The sequence below is a fragment of the Acomys russatus genome, chromosome 23 (assembly GCF_903995435.1).
Source record: "Acomys russatus chromosome 23, mAcoRus1.1, whole genome shotgun sequence".
Classification (NCBI taxonomy): Eukaryota; Metazoa; Chordata; class Mammalia; order Rodentia; family Muridae; genus Acomys; species Acomys russatus.
This window is the reverse complement of record NC_067159.1, coordinates 35,046,026-35,053,417: the sequence shown is the minus strand read 5'-3', so window position 1 is coordinate 35,053,417 and position 7,392 is coordinate 35,046,026. Positions and strand designations below refer to the sequence as shown.

The 7,392-nt window shown below is 40.5% G+C and overlaps 1 pseudogene; it reads right to left on the bottom strand.

The window, feature by feature from the left end:
* Positions 1–5,077: 5,077 nt before the first annotated feature.
* On the bottom strand, positions 5,078–6,323 carry LOC127206608 (eukaryotic initiation factor 4A-I-like; annotated as a pseudogene).
* Positions 6,324–7,392: the final 1,069 nt, after the last annotated feature.

Here is a 7,392-nt window from a genome sequence, read left to right as displayed (position 1 = left end):
AAGGAAAACAAATAAACAAACAAGCAATTTTTTAATGTACAAGGGCCAAGCTCTTGGGAAAATGAGAACTTCCATTAAAACCTACCTAAAGCAAAGAAAATTAGAATGATGGGAGATAAGTTACCCCCTTGAAGGAGACCTGGAGTTTTACCTTGGAACATGCTTGTGAGGTTTGAGTTGTCACTGAAAGAAACTATCACAGAGAAGACCAGACTCAGAGAGAGATGACCATATGCAACAACCCAATTATAATCTTTGAACACTTTCTCCAAAAGATGCATCTTTATTTGAAGCATATTAGTGTTTTGTCTGCATATCATGACTAAAGTTACTGCAGAGGCCAGAAAGGGGCATCCAGTCACCTAGGGCTGGAGTTACACAGGCTTGTGAACAGCCATGAGGGGACGGAGAACTCTCAAGAGTGACAGGAACTCTTGCCTGCTGTCTCCAGCTGTTTTTAAGACAGTTAATTATCTCAAGAAAATATGCAAGAGTCTACAGAGAGAGAGAGAGAGAGAGAGAGAGAGAGAGAGAGAGAGAGAGAGAAACCACAAAGTTGAGTTGAGAAATTAAATATAAAGGAAAAATATAAAGTAAAAAGTGACTCAAAATAATAGATAAAGAAGCTTTCCGGAAAACTAAAAGAATAGTGTGGAAGTATGAGAGATAAAACAGCACAATGAAAGACACCCAGAGTAACTATATAAGAAGTAAATGGAAGGGCAGGAGGTGTGGTCACATGACAGGGCACTTGACCCATCGGGAAAAGTCCTTGTCCAATTCCCAGCACCACAGCGTCCATCAGAGAAAAACAAGAGGAGTAAGCCAGAGTCTACGGACTGCAAAAGATATACCACGGACAACAGAGCAATAGTAAGACAACCGTTCTCAGCCTTACTGGAACTCCTAGTTATAATAACTTTGTAATTTGAGAGGAATTGGGGAAATTTGAGCATGAATTATAAATACTGCATTGCTATAGTTTCTAAGGATAATAACAGTATTATAATTATGCATATTATACACTGGTCATATATATGTATATATTATATATAATAGGCATTATTATTTGATAATATATGTGGTGTTTAAAGGCCAGTAAAGTCTCAAGATAATTGAAGTTGCTGCCAACTAACTAAGAAAGAAAAGATATTGTAATAAAAGACAAAGCAATTGAGGGCAGCCTGGTCTACAAACTGAGCCCAGGACCACCAAGGCTACACAGAGAAACTCTGTCTCGAAAAAACAAAAACAAAACAAAAAGAGAAGAAGACAAAGCCAGTCGATCTAAATGTTGAAAATAATTGAAAATGTAAGAAGTGATATAAATTCATAAGCAGCCACACTAGTGTTGTCATTTAGCTGTAAGTTTGAATTTTTAAAAATAAAATGTTTAGGGCTCGAGAGATGGCTTGGCAGCATGAGCCTAAAGTCCCAGCACTCAGAATGGTAAGAGTGGAGGATCATGAGCTCCTAAGCAGTCTGAGCTACAAAGTGAGACTCTGTCTCACAACAAGGAAAAAATGTACCCACTTAAGTAAATTATGTAATAACTAACAAGTAAATTATGCCCGGCATAGTAGTATATGCCTTTAGTCTCAGAAGTCAGGAGGCAGAAGCAGGCAGAATCTATGTAAGTTCAATGTCAACTTGGTCTACATATCAAGTTTAGGTCGCCAAGGACTATATAATGAGATGCAGTTTTCAAACAAACAATAAATAAGTTATTTACTGGCAAAAATGTAAAACTCCTCAACGATGTGACTTAGTATGTTTTCAGAAGAGCTCAACATTTGTCTACTTCCTTTCACCAGCGGGAAGGAAGATGCATTGAAGAAAAAAAACTATACTAACTGTTGATGGATTCTGCAACAGAAACGCAAGGCCTTTGTAGGTTAGTGTTATTTAGTCTAATCAGAACCGCAGGGGATCTCCTGATGAGTATGGAGGGGAGCAGTTACACTGTGGTATCTATTGGGTAACACTGAAAGTCAAAAATAGGAACCTCTAGATGCAAATTAAGCTTGTGGTTAGAAAAAGAAAAAAAAAGCTTAACAAAAAATTTTTTTTTTTTTTTATAGTAAGCCAGCCCAGGGGAATTTCTTTTCCTTAATTGAGGCAGCTGTGTGATTTTATGAGGAGGGGAAAGCAAACAGGAGATAATGTGACAGATACAGAAATTTGCATCGTGTAACACAGGCAGATATGACAGAGAATAAACTGGTAGGTAGTCTGTCTCTAGAAGGAGAAAGAAGATGAGTGTGTGTGTGTTTCTCCAATAGATAAAAGGTATAAAAGCATTTTTTATTATGATCACTAGCAAGAAGAGAGTTAGCTTCACTGTGACATGTTCACACGCATGCAGCCTGATATTTTTGCTTCTGCTCACTCCTTACCTTCCTCTGGCCCCTCCTCCTCTTTCACTGTCCTCTCTCTGCCTTCATGTCTGTCACATGTGTGTATGTTTTTTGAAAGGTAGTTTCCCATGAGAGACATATCTACATTTCTCACCCCTCTCATTACCCTCTTGTTCTCACCTTTCTCTTCCTCTGCCCACACAGTCCCCCTCATCTTTAATATCGCATATATATATGTATGTATGTATATATATATATATATATATATCCATATTAATGGGAACCTTGAAAAGCAGCCTTCTCTCAAAAGAAAGAATTTCCGTTGATGAGAAGTCATTTACCGATGCACTCAGTTTAAAAGTACAACGAATGGTTGCTAACAGTGATAAAAAGAAATAGTAAGGCTAGCTGGCCATTACTAAATTCACTGTATATTGGGTAAAGTAGTCTGAGTAGACAATTTTGGCAAGTGATTTCAAGAGTCATACCAATGTTCTTATCCTTTCATCGCGTCTCATTCTTCACACTGAGACGGTGATGGGGGTGGCACAGTAAAAAGGAAAGAAGCAAGGGGAAAGGAGGGAGGAGGAAAGGGAGAAGAAGCTATGTACAAAGAGATTCCAGGGCACTTACTGCAACAGAAAGAAAATGCTCAACAATACGGGATTTTTTTCCTGTCTTCAAACCAATACTAAATGCATGCAATCCTTTTCAAGCCCCCAATACTGTGAAGAAAGAGAATGCTAAGATAGCACCATGTCAGCCACAGCTGTACTCAGACTCTGTAATGGCAAGGTTAAGGAGCGGAGAAGGCAGCCTGCTGGCTTGTGGCCATTTGCAATTAGTACAGCCGGGAGAGGAGTTGGTAAACAGCGCAGGACAGGGTGCAGGAAAGTCTACCAAGCTGAGGTTAGCCTTCAGAGCGTCAAACACAATCTCCCTCTTTACCTCTCTTGCATGTTAACCACCTCAGCTTCATCCCGTTCAGAAACGTCTTTTCAAGGAATGCCGATAATAGCTTTGAGATTAGAAAAACTGCTTAGGACAATCTGATGCCAGCAGTTATTTTTGGTCTGTGTCTTTATAATACTTCCATTTATAGTTGTCCTGTAAAAAGCTTAGTTTTAGAAGAGCCACATTTTACAGTGAGGGCTAGGGCTAGAATGAGAGCTGGAGCATTATGTAAATTTGAGGTCAAATCTCTTGCATCTTCTAGTTGTGGGGTTCTGTGTCAAAATTTTTTCCTTTCCTCCTCCTCCTCCTCCTCCTCCTCCTCCTCCTCCTCCTCCTCTTCCTTCTTCTTCTTGGTTTTTAGAGACAGGGTTTCTCTCTGTGTAAGAGACCTGGCCATCCTGGCCTCAAACTCACAGAGGTCCATCTGCCTCTGCTTCTTAAGTGCTGGGATTAAAGGTGTGGATCACAATACCCTCCTCCTGTCAAATTTCTTAATAATTTTCTGTACCTCCCATATGCAAAGTGAATACAAAAAGCATGCCTGCTCTTTGAAGCATGACTACCTGTTCTTTGTATTTGCTTACAGAATAGCTGAGTCGGTGCGTGTGATGTAGGGGACCATCGGGAACATTGTGGACTGTCTTTACTATTTGTATTTTTCAGTGCTGAGGATGGTGCTCTGGGCCTTTCCAAATGTAGGCATGCTCTATAGACACTGCGTATAATGTCTACAGACACTGAACTAGAGCCACATTGTAGTTCTCTTTACAATCACTTTAATACAACAAGTGGCTTTAGGGATGTAAGGCATATCTTTTTCATATTGTAAAAGTTGGTTTTCTATTTAGACTTTGAAAACACCTTCAATGCTCGGTTTGGTCACTATATAAAATATGATTTTGGGGATTTTTTGTGGTTTTTTGTTTGTTTGTTTGTTTGTTTGTTTGTTTTGGCAGTTTCCAAGTAATTTTATTCAGAATTTTGGGTTTGTTTCCTGAATCAATAAATATTATACAAAACAATGTAACAATGGCTACCACTTTCTCTCCCCTGTTCCCTTCACCTGGGGGCAACTCCCTGGACAACCTCACTTAGGGATTGCTGTAGACTTGATCCAGCAAAAGAGGCCCCTTGAGTCATTATTAGAGATGTGGCTGGGGTAGGAAAGCCTTCAGAATCAGGTGACTAGGTTAGGGAAATGGATTAGTGCTTTGCAGGGAAGGAGATGGCCCCTGGGGTAGAGCCTACTCCAAAGAAGAGATGTCTAAAATGTTCATGGTTTGTTTTTACGTCTAGATAGATGTTTTGAGTGATAATGGCAAATGTGATGGAAATCAATTTACATTCAGAAATTTAGATGCACCAAGATGTTTTCTTCAAGGCTGTCAAATACAAATAGCCAAAACACCAAGAATGTAACATTTATAAAATTCCTGATTGCGACATGGTTCTTCTTCCTATAGGTAGTTTATTGTATATATATATATATATATATATATGTGTGTGTGTGTGTGTGTGTGTAATAATGTAATGTATATGTAATAATAGAAATGTATATGTAAAAAATAAAAATTTTTAATTAAAAAAATCAAAAAATGTTCACAGTTCCTTGTTTTTGTCTCAGAAAGTGACACTTATTCAAAGAGAGAGGATAAAACAAAAATAAACAAGATGTCCATCCCTTGGCCCCCATTCCCTTCCCGCCTCCAGCTGTTCTCAGCCCCCAGGACTGAACTCTGTCTAGGGCCAGGTAGGAGAACAGCCCCTCAAATGAGATGAGCAACAGTGAGGGGCATCTCTTCAATGGAGGTGTTGTAGAACGTCTCAATGTCTCAAAGAGTCCTCTTGTCTTCTTCTGTCACCATGTTAATAGCCACACTCTTACGGTCAAACTGACCACCTCTATCAATTCTATAGATGTAGTTTTCCATGTTGGTGGGAAGGTCATAACTGATGACTAAGGAGACCTGCTGCACATCAATGCCCCTGACCAACAGGTCAATGGTAAACAATACTCTGCTAGAACCAGCGCAGAACTCCCTCATGATCACATCTCGTTCCTTTTGGTCCATAGCTCCATGCATGGCAGAAACAGTGAAACCCCAGGCATGCATCTTCTCAGTCAGCCTGCCCACCTTCCTTCTGATACTAATAAAGATTACTGCTGGGAAAAAAAAAAAAAAAAAGGATTACTGCTGGGCAATAGTCAGTGTTTCATACAAGTCACACAATGTATCAAGCATCTACTCCTCTGGCTCCACATTGATGTAGAATTGGCAGATATCCTCTAGGGTCAACTCTTCCTTCTTGACAAGAATCCAAATGAGGTATCGCATGAACTTCTTGGTCACCTCAAGGACATCAGAAGGCATTGGAGCAGACAACAAAACTACCTGTGTGTTACTGTTAAGCGTTTGGAATATATCACAGATCTGGTCCTTGAACCCACAGCTTACCATTCCATCTGCTTCATCCAGCACAAACACCTTGCTGTATTTAGGGGACAGGTATCTCTGGTTAAGCATATCAAACACTCGGCCAGGGGTGCCCGTGATGGGATGGGGAGCTTCCATTTGCAGCTTCTGCACCTCAGCACACACGTTGGTTCCCCCCAATATAGGCACAACAAGAGGCACCCATGTAGTCTCCTAATGCCATAATGACTTTTTGTATCTGTTGAGCCAATTCACGAGGGGATGCCAGAACCAGAGCCTTCAGATCTAACTCAATCTGGTGCAGAGCTGATATGGCAAATGTAGCTGTTTTTCCCAGTCCCAAGCTGGGCTTGAGCAATCATAACCTGTGATATAAGGAAGAATAATAGCTCACTGTCTGATGGCAGAGGGCTTCTCAAAACCACAGGCGTAGATACCACGGAGGAGGGATTCTGAGAGAGTCATGTCATCGAAGCTATCCACAGTCTCATTCCAGTTACTCTCGATGATGCCTTCAGGCTCCATCCCACTGGGGCCATTCATCGTCTCTAGACCAAGAATCCTGACTCGCAGACATGATCCTTAGAATCTAGCTACATAAAATATGTTAAACAACATTAAATTATAGAGTTCTAGAAAAACTATGCAAACTTACAGCCAGATATATCATATTGTGAGTCCCATAGACCGCATAGGATTAATGCAAGGCTAATGATTACATTTGGGGGCTTTCTGAAACATCTCAGCAGTTGAAAGCACTGGCTGCTCTTGCAGAGGACAGGGGTTCTGTTCCCAGCACCCACATGCCAGCTCCCAATCATCTGTATCTCTAATTCCAGGGGACTTGATGTTTTATTCTGACCAGGCATGACTGTGGTGCACATACACACCTGCAGGCCAACACTTATACACATAAAAGCGAAATAAAATAAAATTGGAAAGACATCACTTCCCTAACACCCCTTACCCACTCTCCCAAAATTCAAATTTGGGGGTTGGAAAGATGGCTTAATGATTAAGAGCACTGGCTGCTCTTCTGGAGAACCCAGATTCAGCTCCCAGCATTCACATGGTAGTCCTCAACCATCTCTAACCCCAGTTCCAAAATTCAAATTTGGGCTGCCCCAAGAGACTTCCAGACATTCCAAGTAATTATTTTTCTTTACTTTTCTAGGGAAGCTAATTATATAATCATTAATATTAATCCAAACTTCTCAAGGGCATTGGTTTAGCTTTCTAGTGTAGACATGATCAGAAAGATGAAGTGGGAAGTTGAACATGATCAGGAAGTTGGTGCCGAGAAAAATCTCTTTGGAATAAACAGGAAAAACTCAGAAAGAAAGAGCAACACAAAGACAGCGTTGCAGTTTTACTCACAAAGCAACCACGGGCATTTGTAATAACAAGCCTATGGTCAGGCTCAGTATAGACCCAGGATGCCCCATTTTCACTTTCATGTTAACTTACACATCATGTCACTTAGAAGAGATTCAGGGCTGGAGAGAAGGCTCACCAGTTATGAAGATATGTTGCCCTTTCAAAGTTTCTGAGTTTAATTCCCAGCAGACTTTTAACACGGTGGCTCACAGCCATGTAACTCCGGTTACATGGAATCTGATACCTTCTTCTTACATCTATAAGCACCA